General features: G+C 39.5%; 1 long non-coding RNA gene across 1 annotated transcript in view; it reads left to right on the forward strand.

Annotated features, from left to right (window-relative positions):
• Window positions 1-20,575, forward strand: part of LOC149971285 (uncharacterized) — a 1,017,865-nt gene that overhangs the window by 483,783 nt on the left and 513,507 nt on the right. The gene's annotated exons all lie outside the window — the stretch shown is intronic.

Raw genomic sequence — 20,575 nt, forward strand, 5'->3', positions numbered from 1 at the left:
GAATGATGAAAGTCCCACATTATTATAATCATATTGATTACTACTTTCTGGAATATTTTTGATCTTCAATCTAAAAAAAATGGAATAGCAGACCACAAGCATGGTATCCAAGTTTAGTTGACTTTCAGGAAAACGCATTTCTATTTTTAAGCGTTATGTGAACCAGAATGAAGTGTACTAATCTTCATCCATAAAAATATCTTGATGCTCTCACTATGCAAGGAGGAATCTTCCATTTGATCTGATATGCAATGTAACTACATTGACGTGAAACCCTCTGCCGACATGCAGCAAGAGGTTCGAGCTGAGTTGACACAAAAGGCTTGTCATAGATATGACAGATCCCCTCCATACGGCAGAAGGCGAGGCCGCGAGGCAATGCATAATAGACAACTGTACTGCATGTCACATAGAAAAATACATACCGTATTTAATCTATCCATTGACATCACTGTAGTTAATGACAGTTGTGTAAATCACTCATTTGTGCAAATCAAGTAAATTGTTAAACATACATATCATGGGTTTGAAATGTACATTTGTATTCATTACTTTTTTTTTTTTAACTACTGCAATACTGCAGTAAAATTAAATAATTCACAAAGTTGCACTGTGCTCATAATACTTTATGGAAGAGTTGACCATAAATCAGGCTTAGAGAACAAAGGCTTTTATGCACTCTGTGTTGTGACATTTATCATCTTGATCTTTTCGGCAAACACGTTGGCCTTTAGTACACTGAGACACTCCTCTTTGACCCAGGCCAGGCAAGCTAGTTATGCTGTAAAGTGTATTTTTAGTGCATGATACCGGACCAGGATGATTTGTAAAGCAAACAGTGCAGGTTGGCACTGAGTTAGATGCAATGTGCTCTAACTCCTTGTGTAAACACAGTGAGGATGCTTTCTATGAGTGTGTATTTAGAGGCGTAGAGCAACCCCTGGGCCCTTCTTTGGACCATCAGTACAACCCTACGGGCAGGAAGTGGTTGTGCCGTGGGGGGTGAGAGGCAGGTCTGTGTGTGTGTTACTGGTCTGAGGAAGGTCAAAGTGGAGGACGAAGGGAACGTGAAGCTCTTTCGAAGTAGCTATTTCTTCAGTCCTAGCACTATAGTTCAAGCTAATGTACGATTTGAACAGGCAAGGCAAGATCAATCCATTGTATTAAAGCTACACAAATATTAATCTTATTTTCAGGGACACACGGTGGAAGGGGCATCAGCATAATCCCAATTGCCTACTTTAAAAAGCACTGTCAGAGCATCAGCTCAGTTTATATTTACTTTGGCCAGAACACTGACTGTAACATGAATAGGAGGCTGGATATCTGCAACTGGAGCCAAACTATGTCATGTTTTCACTGTCATTGCTTTTGTCAAGACCCCATCATTCTAAGCCATTGAATAAAAATAATACCTCATCATTGAGAATGATGACTGTGAATCAAATGTCCATGCCAGTCGACTGCACGAAAACGTAGATGTGAAGATGCCAAGGATCACAATCATGATCTATCAAGGAATTACTGATTTGTTATTGACTGTTGCATTATACTGTTCTCAATCAATTTAATTATTTTACATTTATTACACCACTTGCCAGCCAGAGCCAGGCTGATGTTGAATGAGAAGTGATTCACTCAACCAAGTCACCTGGTTAAATTAGGACTAGAAAACCAGATAGATTGGAGCAGGTACAGTGGATCTGTTTTAATTGCAGAGACCGAGGGCAACATGTCCATATTAAAGCCTTGTGAAAACAAAGGCTGTGGTTGGCAGCCAGCTAGGCAGGCAGGCCTGTTGTATGAGCTGTGAGCTGAGCCGTGCAGAGTGGCAGGTCTCCACAGGCAGGGAGCAGAGCACCACTGCTGGGTAATTGTTGTGTGGCGAGGTAAGGAAGGGTTACAGAAACAGCCCTGGGTAAAACACCAGAGGTCTTATTGGAGAGCCTGTAATTTTGTCACAGGTTCAGACTCAGGTCATAAAGATTGGAGCTGGTGTCAATCCCTAAACCCCCACCCACCCACTGGTAAGACATCCATCGCGCACCTTCACCTGTCAGCTTAACTCACGCTCTGCAGGCAATTAGCCCTGACGATTTGAGGGGTGCTCTCAGTGTTTTAGTCTCTTCTCTGTTATGACAGGGGAAGCAATTTCTAAATACCAGGGGTAGGAGCCACAGCAGGCATACTAAAGTCAATAGAGGGAGATCCTTCCGACAACATTAACAATCACCCTATTGTTTTCAACAGCAGCAGAGGAGAACATTACCGTGTACATGTTCAGTACCAGTCAAAACTTTGGACACACCTACTCATTCAAGGGTTTTTCTTTATTTTTACTATTTTCTATATTGTAGAGTGATATTGAAGATATCAAAACTATGAAATAACACATATGGAATCATGTAGTAACCAACATTTGATTTAACAAATCAAAATATACTTTCTATTTTAGATTCTTCAAAGTAGCCAACCTTTGCCTTGATGACAGCTTTGCACACTCCTGGCATTCTCTACACCAGCTTCATAAGGAATGCTTTTCCAACAGTCTTGTAAGAGTTCCCACATATGCTGAGCACTTGTTGGCTGCTTTTCCTGCACTCTGCGGTCCAACTCATCCCAAACCATCTTAATTGGGTTGAGGTCGGTTGATCTGATGCAGCACTCCATCACTCTCTTTGGTCAAATAGCCCTTACACAGTCTGGAGATGTGTTTTGGGTCATTGTTCTGTTGAAAAACTAATTGTAGTTCCACTAAACGCAAACCAGAATGCTGTGGTAGCCATGCTGGTTAAGTGTGCCTTAGATTCTAAATAAAACACTGACACTGTCACTAGCAAAGCACACTCACACTATCACACCTCCTCATCCATGCTTCACGGTGGGAACCACACATGCGGAGATCATCCGTTCACCTACTCTGCATCTCACAAAGACACGGCGGTTGGAACCAAAAATCTACAATTTGGATTCATCAGGCCAAAGGACAGATTTCAACCGGTCTAATGTCCATTACTTGTGTTTCTTGGCCCAAGCAAGTCTCTTCTTCATATTGGTGGTTTCTTTGCAGCAATTCAACCATGAAGGCCTGATTCACACAGTCTTTGAACAGTTCATGTTGATATGTGTCTGTTACTAGAACTCTGTGAATTTTTTTGGGGGGATGCAATTTCTGAGGCTGGTAATTCTAACTAACTCGTCCTCTGCAGCAGAGGTAACTCTGGGTCTTCCTTTCCTGTGGCGGTCCTCATGTGAGTCAGTTTCATCATTGCACCTGATGGTTTTTGCGACTGCCATTGAAGAAACTTTCAAAGTTCTTGACATTTTCCGGATTGACTGACCTTCATGTCTTAAAGTAATGACGGACTGTCATTTTTCTTTGCTTAATTGAGCTGTTCTTGCCTTAATATGGACTTGGTCTTTTACCAAAAAGGACTTTCTTCTGTATACCAGCCCTAACTTGTCACGACACAACTGATTGGCTCAAACACATTAAGAAGGAAATAAATTCCACATATTAACTTTTAACAATTTACACCTGTTAATTGAAATGCATTCCAGGTGATTACCTGATAAAGGTGGTTGAGAGAATGCCAAGACTGTGCAAAGCTGTCATCAAGGCAAATGTGTCTACCTTGAAGAATCTTAAATATAAAATAGATTTAGATTTGTTTAACACTTTTTTGGTTACTCCATGATTCCATGTGTGTTATTTCATAGTTTTGATGTCTTCACTATTATTCTACAATGTATTATTTTTATTCTACAATATAGAAAATAGTGAAAATAAAGAAAAATCCTTGAATGAGTAGGTGTGTCCAAACTTTTGACTGGTACTGTACATGACCATTCATATGGATGACACGTGCACTGGTCCACCCCACGTCAATGCAAGCTTGGCCGTGAAATGTTCATAAAGCTTGGCATTCAAATGCTGTGTCATTTTCAGTTTCAGTATCAGTTGTATTTGACAGATACTGATACTGAAAATGATTTACTACTGTATTTTACAACCAATTCAACAGGATTATTATCATTAGGATGAATGTTACAATTAGCACAACCTATCTCCTGTCTTCCTCATCAACTAACAGCAAACTTCAAAAACTCCAGGAGACATTCATAAGTGGAAGAGCCCAATGAATTCGATTATTTCTGTATCCCTTCCTGTTGTTAACTAATCAGCTTATTTCATTTAAAGAGGTCAGCCTCTTTACACCAACACCTTGGTATGGCCCAATCTGATCTTCCTTTCTCCTCTTTAAGGTCTCTTCTGCAGCTAATGCATTTACTGTGTTTATTACAGTGATGTCTTCCTCCCTGTCATCTTGCTCTAGTTAATGCCCTGGTCAAACCATCCCACTCATCCCAGCTCTCCCTCTGTCCAGCCCTGGTGTTAAATCAAATCAAACTTTATTTGTCACATGGGCCAAATACAATGTAGACCTTACTGTGAAATTCTAACTTACAAGCCCTTAACCAACAGTTCAAGAAGAGGTAATAAAATATTTACCAAAGAAACTAAAGTAAAAAATAATAAAAACTAACACAATAAAATAACAATAACAATGCTATATACAGGGGGTACCGGCACCGAGTCAGTGTGCGGGGGTACAGGTTAGTTGAGGTAATTTGTACATGTTGGTAGGGGTGAAGTGACTATGCATAGATAATAAACAGCGAGTAGCAATAGTGTACAAAACAAATAGAGTCAATGTAAACAGTTCGTGGCCATTTGATTAATTGTTCAGAAGTCTTATGGCTTGGGGGTAGAAGCTGTTGAGGAGCCTTTTGCTCCTAGACTTGGTGCTCCGGTACCACTTGCCGTGCGGTAGCAGAGAATACAGTCTATGACTTGGATGACTGGAGTCAATTTTATGGGCTTTCCTCTAACACCGCCTATTATATAGGTCCTGGATGGCAGAAGCTTGGCTCCATACACACTACACCTGTAGCGCCTTACAGTCAGATGCCGAGCAGTTGCCATACCAGGCGGTGATGCAACCGGTCAGGATGCTCTCGATGGTGCAGCTGTAGAACCTTTTGAGGATCTGGGGACCCATGCAAAATCTTTCAGTCTCCCAAGGGGGAAAAGGTTTTGTCGTGCCCTCTTCACGACTGTCTTGGTGTGTTCAGACCATGATTATTCGTTGGTGATCTGGACACCAAGGAACTTGAAATTCTCGACACGCTCCACTACAGCCCCATCGATGTTAATGGGGGCCTGTTCGGCCCGCCTTTTCCTGTAGTTCACGTCTTGCTCACATTGAGGGAGAGGTTGTTGTCCTGGCACCACACTGCCAGTTCTCTGACCTCCTCCCTATAGGCTGTCACATCATTGTTTGTGATCGGGCCTACCACTGTTGTGTCGTCAGCAAACTTAATGATGGTGTTGAAGTCGTGTTTGGCTATACAGTCGTGGGTGAACAGGGAGTACAGGAGGGGACTAAGTACACATCCCTGAGGGGACTCAGTGTTGAGGATCAGTGTGGCAGACGTGTTATTGCCTACCCTTGCCATCTGGGGGTGGCCCGTCAGGAAATCCAGGATCCAGTTACAGAGGGAGGTGTTTAGTCCCATGGTCCTTAGCTTGGTGATGAGCTTTGTGGGAACTATGGTGTTGAACGCTGAGCTGCAGTCAATGAACAGCATTCTCATGTAGGTGTTCCTTTTGTCCACGTGGGAAAAGGCAGTGTGGAGTGTGATTGAGATTGCATTATCTGCACATCTGTTGGGGCTGTATGCGAATTGGAGTGGGTCTATGGTATCCGGGAGGATGCTGTTGATGTGAGCCTTGACCAGCCTTTCAAAGCATTTCATGGCTACCGACGTGAGTGGTACGGGGTGGTAATCATTTAGGCAGGTTACCTTCTCTTCCTTGTGCACAGGGACTATTGTGGTCTGCTTGAAACATGTAGGTATTACAGACTCAGTCAGGGAAAGGTTGAAAATGTTGGTGAAGACACTTACCAGTTGGTCCACGCGTGCTTTGAGTACCCTTCCTGGTAATCCGTAATCCATGGCTTCTGGTTGGGATATGTACGTACGGTCACTGTGGGGACGACGTCGTCGATGCACTTATAGATGAAGCCGATGACTGAGGTGGTGTACTCCTCAATGCCATTGGATGAATCCCGGAACAAATTCCAGTATGTGCTAGCAATACAGTCCTGTAGCTTAGCATCTGCGTCATCTGATCACTTCCATATTGAGTGAGTCACTGGTACTTCCTGCTTTAGTTTTTTCTTGCAAGCAGGATAGAATTATGGTCAGATTTGCGAAATTGAGGGCGCAGGAGAGCTTTGTATGCATCTCTGTGTGGAGTAAAGGTGGTCTAGAGTTTTTTTTGCTCTCGTTGAACCTGACATGCTGGTAAAAATTTGGTTAAAATGATTTAAGTTTGCCTGCATTAAAGTCCCCGGACGCTAGGAGTGCCACTTCTGTATGAGCATTTTCTTGTTTGCTTATGGCCTTATAGAGTTGGTTGAGTGCTGTCTTAGTGCCAGCACGTAAAACATCAGCCATCAGTTATTTATTAAAACACTCAATCCCTGAACTTGCTTCCCAACTCTCAGTGCATATCGTTACAGCACCAAAGAGAATGGCTGAATGGCTAAACACAACGTAATACAAAATAATAAACACGAACAACGCACAGACATGACACAGGTACATAAAATGTATTAAACAACACACTAAAAGGGCATGGAGGCTAAAATGGTGGTGGGTACTGTCATAGTATTTGCACAGTTTGATCGTAACTCATCCTGAGGTACAGCTGACCCTATGTGTTTCTCTTTCATCACGGCCTGGTCAGGCCTCTGGGAACTACCTCCATTGGCTGGTTTAGTCCCCTGGTTTTATAGTGTTTTTCCTTCCATTAGATACACAGACCCTCAAATCTTCTCAGCAACGGTGTAAGGGGGGACAGCTTTCATGGCAACATTAGGCTCCAGCAACAGGGGCTGTGGATACGAGGCCATACCAACATATACTGGCTGCAGGGGCTTTGTTAACGCACAACTCTACTCCCCTCGCTCCCTTTTCTCCTTTCCCAGTCACCTCCTTCCCTTTGCCAGGCTTTCACTCAGGATTTTCCCTAATGATAAAGAGCAGCTCCTAATGCATTTAATTTAAGCAACATGAAACCCAAGCTCAATAGGCTTGTAATCTATATTTTACACTGAGTCGCAGGTTTATAAGAGAAGCTTACACAAAGCCAAGGAAATGTCTCTGAAAGAGGGGAAAAAGTGCAACACCGCTGACTGTGTAATGCGGGATCAACTGAGTTTCAGGATTGCTGCACAATTACGTATTTGCTGAAAGCCCTTTTCATAGTTCCTGTGCCCAATAGAAATGAAATGTGCCGATGTTTTTGTGCCGGAGCTGTGCCAGTCAGACAACTCCCTCCCCCCACAGTCAATCAGGAGCAGTACCAGTCAGACGACTCCCTCCACAGTCAGTCACGTTTTAATCTGGCTCTTGACTGTTCTCTTCTCTGAGAGCTAGCAAAGAAAACTTCCCCAAAAGCCTGTTTCCTCTCAGTCAAGTTTTCTTTGATTACAGTTATTCTTGCTTTCAGACATGAATCCTCACTCTTGAGCTAGGACACTTTCCTGTGTTGACAGAGTAGATTTTCCCTGGCTAGGGGTGGACGCTTACGGCCTCTTTCCACAGGGAATGGTGTGTATGTACAGGTTTATTGTCAGCCATTCTGTTGTGTTGGGCATTAATGAGCTCAGGTGAGTGATGTGTATCTTGATATTTCCACAGGGGAAAAAAAGAAGAGATATTTGTGATTGGCAGACTGTGAGGTGCTTCTATTTATTTTCACAGCACATTTACCGTCTACTCTGTCGTGTGCTCTGACAGAGACACATGTCAGTGTGGTTGTGAAGGGCTCCTGCTCCTCTATGCTGCCTGGCTGATGTCAGCGAGGAGCCAGAGTTCAGCCATCAGCCAAAAGGCAGGGCAGGGCCTGGCTATGTGAGTGACAAGTCCTTGAACAGGAAGGCTCTTTCTGTTGTGTGGAGGGATTGTTGTGGTGATCACAATAAAGTTTATACAACGGGTGGTTCTAATCCTGAATGCTGATTGGTTTAAAGCACATTCCAGCCAGTGTCTATTCTACAAGTTACCACTGGCTAAATCTGACGTTAAAATGCCTATTTACTCTTTTCCATCTGACTGCTCAATCCACTGTCTCATCAGCCCAGCCAGGCAATTTATGAACTTGATCTCCACTATAAAAAGCATCTAGACATTCTCACATTTCTTTTAGACAAAAATGTTGTTTTCAACAGCGGAGATTTGTATAAATCTTGCTGACTGTCTCTCCTACATTTGCAATATTGTTTCAATATTCAAATTCGATCTCCAGCTGTCCCATAGTAATGAACGTGTAGGGGTCGGGGTTCAGGACGAGACAGACAGACAGGCAGCATTTCTCAGCTAGTCAAAATCATTAATCAGCTTGCATCATTTTTATGGATATTTGCAAAGAAATGTCAATCGAAAAAAGGTAAAATTAAACAAAGTACAGCTAGTTTGCAGTCTTTACAGCTTCAGTGTTTGAAGTGATTGTGTTAGCTGTTGTGTTGGCTAGCCCCTCTGAACAACAGTGTCCTGACGAGAGAGCACATTTTCTATGCCAGGCAAAATCGTTTCTCATTAGCTCATTGTTATGGGTGTATCCAAATAAATGTCACTAGAAAACAGCTTAAACAAATGAAAATGCAGCTGTTGTTATTATTTTTGACGTTTGACGTGACCGTAAGTTAGCCGTAGTTGACTAGCTAGCAAGCAAGGGATAAGAACAGTGCCAACCAGTATGGCAATGGAACATTTATAACAAACGATTGGGTCGCGTCCGTAGATACAGAACAAAAAGATTGAACGACGAGTCACATCTCTGGTAATCGAACCAATAGAACGAACGGCCATCCGTCTTGGGTAGCAACCCTAGATTTGTGTCGGGACTACATCTTGTGGAAGGATGAAATAGTATGAATAAATGAATCCAAATAATGTTTTTATTGAAAACATGTCAATCATTATTTCAATATGTTTGTAACCCGTTGTATAAAAGTAATAGTGCCCTCGACTTCGTCTCAGGCCTAACAACACCCTTGCCAATATATCCTCCAATCACCGGCTTCTCTGGCTTTATCACTTAAATAGAACACTGGTACTGTGGAGGAGATGCCGCCAACGCATCAGCTCACAAACAAACCCAGAGCCACCCATGCCTGCCGCACGCATCACTTAGCATCGAAACAAACAGAGGGTTAACCATAAACACCCAAAGGAAAAACAGCATCTGTAGGTGAACCAGAATACAGGAATGATTCATCCCTCCTATTATGCGCATGTCACTGCAGAACTCAAACATATTTATACACGACCGCTGCTATAAATGACACGTTTGGATTACTAACCACAGAAAAACACAAGTTGAGTTCACCTTATAGACTGTATCTGACTGTACTCCTGACAACTACATGTACCTGCCTCATATATTTTTAAGGGACCCTTGGCACAGGCGGTGGATGCTGTGGCACCATCAGTAAAACACAAGCTCTCCATGTAGGAGTAATTCAAACTGCCATGTTCCAACACCATAAGAACTGAGGTGACGAGGAAAAGAAGAACAAAAAAAACATTGAAATATAGTCTTGTTTTACAAGCATTTGTTTCGATTGCAAAGTTACTGCAAGCTTTATTAAACTGCAGCTGCTTCGAGTTAGATTAATGAAAATGTAAGCTATGGTCTTGCCAGCTTGAGAAGAGCGTCCAAAGCAGTGTCGGGCATGAGAAAATGGCAGCAAGTAGGAATAGGATAGCAAATGATGGTGTGGAGGTGTCAGTGGTTGTGGCTGATGAGTATATACAGTGCCTTGCGAAAGTATTCGGCCCCCTTGAACTTTGCGAACTTTTGCCACATTTCAGGCTTCAAACATAAAGATATAAAACTGTATTTTTTCGTGAAGAATCAACAACAAGTGGGACATAATCATGAAGTGGAACGACATTTATTGGATATTACAAACTTTTTTAACAAATCAAACACTGAAAAATTGGGCGTGCAAAATTATTCAGCCCCTTTACTTTCAGTGCAGCAAACTCTCTCCAGAAGTTCAGTGAGGATCTCTGAATGATCCAATGTTGACCTAAATGACTAATGATGATAAATACAATCCACCTGTGTGTAATCAAGTCTCCGTATGAATGCACCTGCACTGTGATAGTCTCAGAGGTCCGTTAAAAGCGCAGAGAGCATCATGAAGAACAAGGAACACACCAGGCAGGTCCGAGATACTGTTGTGAAGAAGTTTAAAGCCGGATTTGGATACAAAAAGATTTCCCAAGCTTTAAACATCCCAAGGAGCACTGTGCAAGCGATAATATTGAAATGGAAGGAGTATCAGACCACTGCAAATCTACCAAGACCTGGCCGTCCCTCTAAACTTTCAGCTCATACAAGGAGAAGACTGATCAGAGATGCAGCCAAGAGGCCCATGATCACTCTGGATGAACTGCAGAGATCTACAGCTGAGGTGGGAGACTCTGTCCATAGGACAACAATCAGTCGTATATTGCACAAATCTGGCCTTTATGGAAGAGTGGCAAGAAGAAAGCCATTTCTTAAAGATATCCATAAAAAGTGTTGTTTAAAGTTTGCCACAAGCCACCTGGGAGACACACCAAACATGTGGAAGAAAGTGCTCTGGTCAGATGAAACCAAAATTGAACTTTTTGGCAACAATGCAAAACGTTATGTTTGGCGTAAAAGCAACACAGCTGAACACACCATCCCCACTGTCAAACATGGTGGTGGCAGCATCATGGTTTGGGCCTGCTTTTCTTCAGCAGGGACAGGGAAGATGGTTAAAATTGATGGGAAGATGGATGGAGCCAAATACAGGACCATTCTGGAAGAAAACCTGATGGAGTCTGCAAAAGACCTGAGACTGGGACGGAGATTTGTCTTCCAACAAGACAATGATCCAAAACATAAAGCAAAATCTACAATGGAATGGTTCAAAAATAAACATATCCAGGTGTTAGAATGGCCAAGTCAAAGTCCAGACCTGAATCCAATCGAGAATCTGTGGAAAGAACTGAAAACTGCTGTTCACAAATGCTCTCCATCCAACCTCACTGAGCTCGAGCTGTTTTGCAAGGAGGAATGGGAAAAAAATTCAGTCTCTCGATGTGCAAAACTGACGGAGACATACCACAAGCGACTTACAGCTGTAATCGCAGCAAAAGGTGGCGCTACAAAGTATTAACTTAAGGGGGCTGAATAATTTTGCACGCCCAATTTTTCAGTTTTTGATTTGTTAAAAAAGTTTGAAATATCCAATAAATGTCGTTCCACTTCATGATTGTGTCCCACTTGTTGTTGATTCTTCACAAAAAAATACAGTTTTATATCTTTATGTTTGAAGCCTGAAATGTGGCAAAAGGTCGCAAAGTTCAAGGGAGCCGAATACTTTTGCAAGGCACTGTATATGACTGCAGGCCTGCCTATAGTTATCTGATCAGACAGTATGCATATGTACAGTATATGTGTTCTCTCTATGCTCTCCTGCTGCACTCCCCAAACAAAACCTCCATTATCTCACAGCACAGGGCTCACTCAGGTGAGTCACATGCCTCTTGAGTAGCTGTCAAAATCATCAGAAACCACAGTCCCATGAAGAGAGAGGCTGCCAGCACATCACTCTGCACCCCTGCCCTCCCCGTGTTGTGATGCTGGTTGCTATAAACATTTGGGTAATTTGCATTAAGTATGCAATACTGTAATGTTTCCTTCAAGATGTTATCTACTTGGGTCTGGCATGCCGCCCTGTATTCAGGGCTCACAGGAGGTGGAGGAGGAGGAGGTGGCTGGATCTCATGTGTCCATGCCCTTGAAAAGGTGAGCGAAGGGCCGGTTGCCTGGAGGATTCAGAGATTGGGAAACAGGCAGCATTGTTGGCTGGTGAAGCAGAAGGAAAAGGCTTCAAGCCATCAGTGAATGTGGATCATTTCATAAGCACTTAAAGGTGACGAAACAAAAGGGCATGGCAGATAGGACTGAGATAAATAGCTGTGTAGTTGTGTGAGTCTGCATGAGTGTGCATGATTTGTGTGTGTGTCATTACTTTAAATGACAAAAAAGGCTCTCACCAGTGATCATTGAAAGGACACACTGATGAAAATGACATGACATTTTTTTTTCATTGGTGAGGAAAGGAAATAATTTTAGCATTTTACAAAAAACATTTAACACATAAATCAGGCTGTTAAGTTGCGCTGTCTCTGAACCTCAAACGATCAAACCACTTGTAACCCACGCTAATGTGAAAACCATAATGACATACGCTCTAGTCGCAGTCTGAAAATGGATAAGAGAATGATGATGTTTTTCTTTCCTGTGGTGTGGGTGGTAATGATTTGATTTCCCTAATATGCAGGGATGAGGTGCTTCCTGATTAGACCATAGGGAACAAAAGAAAGATTAACAAAATGTCCACCCGAATGGATTTAAGAATGATGGAGGGAGGTAAGAGAGAGAGAAAGAGAGAGAGAGAGAGAGAGAGAGAGAAACACTGTCTTGATGTAGTCTCATGGTCATCAAATAGAAAGAAAGAAAACACTTCACTGTGCTATTTTTCTTCCACCAAAGGAACAGGCCCTCTGGGGATTTTTTTTGAGTTGAGGAGTTATTTGAACTGGATCTGCTGTTGATTGAAACAAATAGTCCCAATATCACAACTCTTTATAACTCGATCCTAGTGACAGATGGACAAGTCATCTGAGAGGACACTTTCTCTAATCCTCCATCCTCTCATGTGCAATGGCATTCTGGGACATCTGAGCGTGAAGAAATAGGATGGGAGAGTGACCCCCAGGCCCTTCAGTGTGTCATATCACACAGGATATGTGGACTCTGCTCCGGGACCTCCTGATTTCACAGTAGACATGGGTAAGACAACAGAGAGGTGTGGAAGAGTGTTTGTTTAGTTTCACTTCTTTTCCACTGGTTGAACCAGCGGAGCACACGAGTGCGAGGTTAAACATCCAGGCGTAGTCGCTCTAAATCTGGCTTTGACCCCTCTTCACCTTCACCGGGTCCAGTTTCAGTGATTCTAAAAGGCAACACAACTGCTATTGATTTTCATTCAGCATTTTGGAAATGATTTAACTTTGACTATGATTATCATTATGTTCTTACACTAATTTTCATCCTACACTTATAATCGGCCCCTGTGTTTAATGTAAATAAAACCAATACAAAATGTTGCATCAGATATTTGGAAAGCAGAGATACATATTGTTAAATATAATGCTTTGAAAGATTAATTTTAGCACTTGATTAATGAGTTGAGTACAGCTTAGTAATACACTGAAAGTAACCAGAAGTGACTGCTCCCTCAGCCTTGTATGTTATCAGCTTTTGTAAATATATATTTTTAAAGGTCTTCAAGAGCAACAACATACAAACATTTTAACACAATCAAAAATTTTAATAAAAGGCACCTGGTACAAGTAAATTCATCGACAAACACAAATAGAATTTTATATATATCTTAAATTATTTTGTATTCATGAATTTCATGATATAATGTTGAAGCCCATTCAGAAGATTATAGGAAGTCTACAGAAGTAAAGTGGTCGTCACTTTCTCAGCGCATTACACTACTGAGACTGACCACCGTGCTGTCAAGAATACACTTTGGCCTCAAAACCACCTCTTCTGCTTTCCCTGGCTGCTGCATAGGCCATAGGTATTTAAACCACATATCTCTGCATTTCATGGTGCTAAATCACTCAGGTCTTGTCGACACAAGTTATTTTGTGCTGTTGAAGCATGAAGTGTTCCTTCCCATCAGCAGTCGGGACTGAGGTTGATGTGACGAGAGGAAGAGCTGCCATAAATATGAGTGCTGTGACACGGTACGGGAGAGTTAGTGTTTGTGTGCTGCTCTAATAACAGCCATCGGGGGCTCCACTTCCATGACTTAAGTCCGGTTTACTTAAGGCCTGCTGCTGTCAGGGATTGGTATGGCAGTAGTGAAGACAAGAGCCAGAGACAGTGTAGTGTCGGTATAGCATGCCCTCTAAGAAGTCCTGCGTAATTTGGAGGGTTGTGGATGACATGGAGTGGGCGTCATCTCGCATTGTATGGCAACCCCTAGATTGATAGTAAAGCATGCAAAATACAAAGTGCATGTTGGGTATCCTCTAAAATGTTAGCAAGAAAAGTGGCAACCAGTAAAGGTAAATCATAAAAATGTCAAATATGAATGACTTTAGACATTCCTATTCCCAACCTCAGCGAAACATCTTGCGTTTTGATAGTCTTTAATCTTATAGGTGGGTCAGTGGCAAAGGGCACAACAGATGATTGCTCACTGACGGCCTTGCAGGTAAACTAATTGATGACTGTCTTTATTAACAGGCCCAGACCAAGGCAAACAAGTCGAATAACCAGAATAATAATTGACAAAGTGTTTTTCATGACTGACACAATGTCTGACAGAAAAACGATTTACTTAAAGTCAATACCTTGGAAGAAGTAAGACATTTAGTTAGAATAAACACCTGTTAAAGCATACACACATTCGTCCACACCCGCATCCAACTAGCTAGCCTGTTCATTCAGCAATATGTACTCCACTACATTGTCATATGTGCAGGGTTATACAAACAGAGCAGTTGCTAAGATAAACTGTAAATAACTCTACGTTAATAATACCTGTCCTGTATGTTAATAATAACTGTCCTGTATGTTAATAATACCTGTCCTGTCTGCTAATAATACCTATCTTGTATGCTAATAATAACTGTCCTGTATGGTAATAATATCTGTCCTGTATGTTAATAATACCTGTCCTGTATGCTAATAATGACAGTCCTGTATGTTAATAATAACTGGTATTACTAATAAGGACAGTATGTTAATAATATCTGTCCTGTATGTTAATAATACCTGTCCTGTATGTTAATAATACCTGTCCTCTATATTAGTAATATCTGTCCTGTTTGTTAATAATATATATCCTGTATATTAATAATATTTGTCCTGTATATTAGTAATATCTGTCCTATATGTTAAAAATACCTGTCCTGTATGTTAGTAATGTCTGTCCTGTTTATTAGTAATATCTGTCCTGTATGTTAGTAATACCTGTCCTGTATGTTAATAAAATCTGTCCTATATGTTAAAAATACCTGTCCTGGATGTTAGTAATGTCTGTCCTGTTTATTAGTAATATCTGTCCTGTATGTTAGTAATACCAGACCTGTATGTTAGTAATACCAGTCCTGTATGTTAGTAATATCTGTCCTGTATGTTAGTAATACATGTCCTGTATGTTAGTAATAACTGTCATGTATGATAGTTATACCAGTCCTGCATGTTAGTAATATCTGTCCTGTATATTAGTAATACCTGTCCTGTATGTTAGTAATATCTGTCCTGTATGTTAATAATATCTGTCTTATATGTTAGTAATAAGTGTCCTGTATGTTAGTAATAACTGTCCTGTATGTTAATAATACCAATCCTGTATGTTAATAATACCTGTGCTGTATGGTAGCAATATCTGTCATGCATGTTAATAATATCTGTCCTGTATGTTAATACTATCTGTCCTGTATGTTAATAATATCTGTCCTGTATGTTAGTAATGCCAGTTGGGTATGTTAATAATATCTGTCTTATATGTTAGTAATAAGTGTCCTGTATGTTAGTAATAACTGTCCTGTATGTTAATAATACCAATCCTGTATGTTAATAATACCTGTGCTGTATGTTAGTAATATCTGTCAAGTATGTTAATAATTCCAGTCCTGCATGTTAATAATACCTGTGCTGTATGTTAGTAATATCTGTCATGTATGTTAGTAATACCTGTCCTGTATGTTAATAATACCAGTCCTGTATGTTAGTAATATCTGTCAAGTATGTTAATAATTCCAGTCCTGCATGTTAATAATACCTGTGCTGTATGTTAGTAATATCTGTCATGTATGTTAGTAATACCTGTCCTGTATGTTAATAATAACTATCCTGCATGTTAGTAATACCAGTCCTGTATGTTAATAATATCTGTCTTATTTGTTAGTAATATCTGTCCTGCATGTTAATAATAACAGTCCTGTATGTTAGTAATATCTGTCAAGTATGTTAATAATTCCAGTCCTGCATGTTAATAATACCTGTGCTGTATGTTAGTAATATCTGTCATGTATGTTAGTAATACCTGTCCTGTATGTTAATAATAACTATCCTGCATGTTAGTAATACCAGTCCTGTATGTTAATAATATCTGTCTTATTTGTTAGTAATATCTGTCCTGCATGTTAATAATACCTGTCCTGTATGTTAATAATAGCTTTCCTGTATGTTAGTAATAACTCTCCTGTATGTTAATAATATCTGTCCAATATGTTAATAATATCTGTCTTATTTGTTAGTAATATCTGTCCTGTATGTTAATAATACCTGTCCTGTATGTTAATAATAGCTTTCCTGTATGTTAGTAATAACTCTCTTGTATGTTAATAATATCTGTCCAATATGTTACAAATGTCTGTCCTTATTGTTAATAATATATGTCCTACATGTTAATACTATCTCTCCTGTGTGTTAGGAATATCTGTCCTGAATGTTAATAATATCTCTCCTGTATGTTAGTAATACCAGTCCTGTATGTTAATAATAACTATCCTGCATGTTAGTAATACCAGTCCTGTATGTTAATAATATCTGTCTTATTTGTTAGTAATATCTGTCCTGCATGTTAATAATACCTGTCCTGTATGTTAATAATAGCTTTCCTGTATGTTAGTAATAACTCTCCTGTATGTTAATAATATCTGTCCAATATGTTAATAATATCTGTCTTATTTGTTAGTAATATCTGTCCTGTATGTTAATAATACCTGTCCTGTATGTTAATAATAGCTTTCCTGTATGTTAGTAATAACTCTCTTGTATGTTAATAATATCTGTCCAATATGTTAAAAATATCTGTCCTTATTGTTAATAATATATGTCCTACATGCTAATAATATCTCTCCTGTGTGTTAGGAATATCTGTCCTGAATGTTAATAACATCTGTCGTGAATGTTAAAAATATCTGTCCTGTATTTTAATAATATCTGTCCTATATGTTAATAATATCTGTCCTGTATGTTAGTAATACCAGTCCTGTTTGTTAGTAATATCTGTCCTGTTTGTTAGTAATATCTGTCCTGTTTGTTAGTAATATCTGTCCTGTTTGTTAGTAATATCTGTCCTGCATGTTAATAATTCCAGTCCTGCATGTTAATAATTCCAGTCCTGTATGTTAATAATTCCAGTTCTGTATGTTAGTAATGTCTGTCCTGTATGTTAATAATACCAGTCCTGTATGTTAGTAATACCTGTCCTGTATGTTAATAATGTCTGTCCTGTATGTTAGTAATATCTGTCCTGTATGTTAGTAATACCTGTCCTGTATGTTAATATTTAAAGTCCTGTATGTTATTAATATATGTCCTGTATATTAATAATATCTGTCCTGTATGTTAGTAATATCTGTCATGTATATTAATACTATCTGTCCTGTATATTAATAATATCTGCCCTGTATATTAATAATATCTGTCCTGTACGTTAGTAATATCTGTCCAGTATGTTTATAATATCTGCCCTCTATATTAATAATGTCTGCCCTGTATATTAATAATATCTGTCCTCTATGTTAGTAATATATGTCCAGTATGTTTATAATATCTGCCCTCTATATTAATAATGTCTGCCCTGTATATTAATAATATCTGTCCTCTATGTTAGTAATGTCTGTCCTGTTTGTTAGTAATACCTGTCCTGTATGTTAGTAATATCTGTCATGTATGTTAATAATATCTGTCCTATATGTTAGTAATATATGTCCTGTATGTTAGTAATACCAGTCCTGTATGTTAGTAATATCTGTCCTGTATGTTAGTAATATCTGTCCTGTACGTTAATAATACCTGTCCTGTTTGTTAGTAATAACTGTCCTGTATGATAGTTATACCAGTCCTATATGTTAGTAATACCAGTCCTGTCAGTTAGTAATACCAGTCCTGAATGTTAGTAATATCTGTCCTGTATATTAGTAATACCCGCCCTGTATGTTAGTAATATCTGTCATGTATATTAATACTATCTGTCCTGTATATTAATAATATCTGCCCTGTATATTAATAATATCTGTCCTGTACGTTAGTAATATCTGTCCAGTATGTTTATAATATCTGCCCTCTATATTAATAATGTCTGCCCTGTATATTAATAATATCTGTCCTCTATGTTAGTAATGTCTGTCCTGTTTGTTAGTAATACCTGTCCTGTATGTTAGTAATATCTGTCCTGTATGTTAGTAATATCTGTCCTGTACGTTAGTAATACCTGTCCTGTATGTTAGTAATATCTGTCATGTATGTTAATAATATCTGTCCTATATGTTAGTAATATATGTCCTGTATGTTAGTAATACCAGTCCTGTATGTTAGTAATATCTGTCCTGTATGTTAGTAATATCTGTCCTGTACGTTAATAATACCTGTCCTGTTTGTTAGTAATAACTGTCCTGTATGATAGTTATACCAGTCCTATATGTTAGTAATACCAGTCCTGTCAGTTAGTAATACCAGTCCTGTATGTTAGTAATATCTGTCCTGTATATTAGTAATACCCGCCCTGTATGTTAGTAATATCTGTCATGTATATTAATACTATCTGTCCTGTATATTAATAATATCTGCCCTGTATATTAATAATATCTGTCCTGTACGTTAGTAATATCTGTCCAGTATGTTTATAATATCTGCCCTCTATATTAATAATGTCTGCCCTGTATATTAATAATATCTGTCCTATATGTTAGTAATATATGTCCTGTATGTTAGTAATACCAGTCCTGTATGTTAGTAATATCTGTCCTGTATGTTAGTAATATCTGTCCTGTACGTTAATAATACCTGTCCTGTTTGTTAGTAATAACTGTCCTGTATGATAGTTATACCAGTCCTATATGTTAGTAATACCAGTCCTGTCAGTTAGTTATACCAGTCCTGTATGTTAGTAATATCTGTCCTGTATGTTAGTAATACCAGTCCTGTATGTTAATAATAACTGTCCATTATGTTAGTAATATCTGTCCTGTTTGTTAGTAATATCACTCATGCATGTTAACATTTCCAGTCCTGTATGTTATTAATACCCGTCCTTTATGTTAGCAATATGTGTCCTGTATGTTAATAATACCAGTCCTGTATGTTATTAATACCTGTGCTGTATGTTAGTAATATCTGTCATTTAACTTAATAATATCTGTCCTGTATGTTAGTAATATCTGTCCTGAATGTTAATAATATCTCTCCTGTATGTTAGTTATACCAGTCCTGTATGTTAATAATACCTGTCCTGTATGTTAATAATTACTGTCCTGTATGTTAGTAATATCTGTCCTGTTTGTTAGTTATATCTGTCCTGCATGTTAATAATTCAAGTCCTGTATGTTAATAATATCTGTCCTGTATGTTAGTAATACCTGTCCTGTATGTTTTTTTAAAGTAAAAAAAAAAAAAATGTCACCCCTTTTTTCTCCCCAATTTCGTGGTATCCAATTGTTTAGTAGCTACTATCTTGTCTCATCGCTTCAACTTCCGTACGGGCTCGGGAGAGACGAAGGTTGAAAGTCATGCTTCCTCCGATACACAACCCAACCAAGCCGCACTGCTTCTTAACACAGCCAACCCGGAAGCCATCCGCACCAATGTGTCGGAGGAAACACCGTGCACCTGACAACCTTGGTTAGCATGCACTGCGCCCGGCCCACCACAGGAGTCGCTGGTGCGCGATGAGACAAGGATATCCCTACCGGCCAAGCCCTCCCTAATTGGCTGGGCCAATTGTGCGTCGCCCCACGGACCTCCCGGTCGCGGCCGGTTGCGACAGAGCCTGGGTGCAAACCCAGAGTCTCTGGTGGCACAGCTGGCGCTGTAGTACAGCGCCCTTAACCACTGCGCCACCCGGGAGGCCCGCCCTGTCCTGTATGTTAATAATTCCAGTCCTGTATGTTAATAATATCTGTCCTGTATATTAGTAATACTTGTCCTGTATGTTAATAATTCCAGTCCTGTATGTTAGTAATATCTGTCCTGTATGTTAGTAATATCTGTCCTGTTTGTTAGTAATATATGTCCTGTATGTTAATTAATAATACCCGTCCTGTGTGTTAGTAATATCTGTCCTGTATGTTAGTAATACCAGTTGGGTATGTTAATAATATCTGTCTTATATGTTAGTAATATGTGTCCTGTATGTTAGTAATAACTGTCCTGTATGTTAATTAATAATACCCGTCCTGTGTGTTAGTAATATCTGTCCTGTATGTTAGTAATACCAGTCCTGTATGTTAATAATACCTGTGCTGTGTGTTAGTAATATCTATCCTGTATGTTCATAATAACTGTCCTGTATGTTAATAATACCAGTCCTGTGTGTTAATAATACCTGTCCTGTATGTTAGTAATATCTGTCATGTA

Source organism: Oncorhynchus mykiss, chromosome 27 (genome assembly GCF_057628025.1).
Source record: "Oncorhynchus mykiss isolate SJ-2025 chromosome 27, ASM5762802v1, whole genome shotgun sequence".
NCBI classification, from domain to species: Eukaryota; Metazoa; Chordata; class Actinopteri; order Salmoniformes; family Salmonidae; genus Oncorhynchus; species Oncorhynchus mykiss.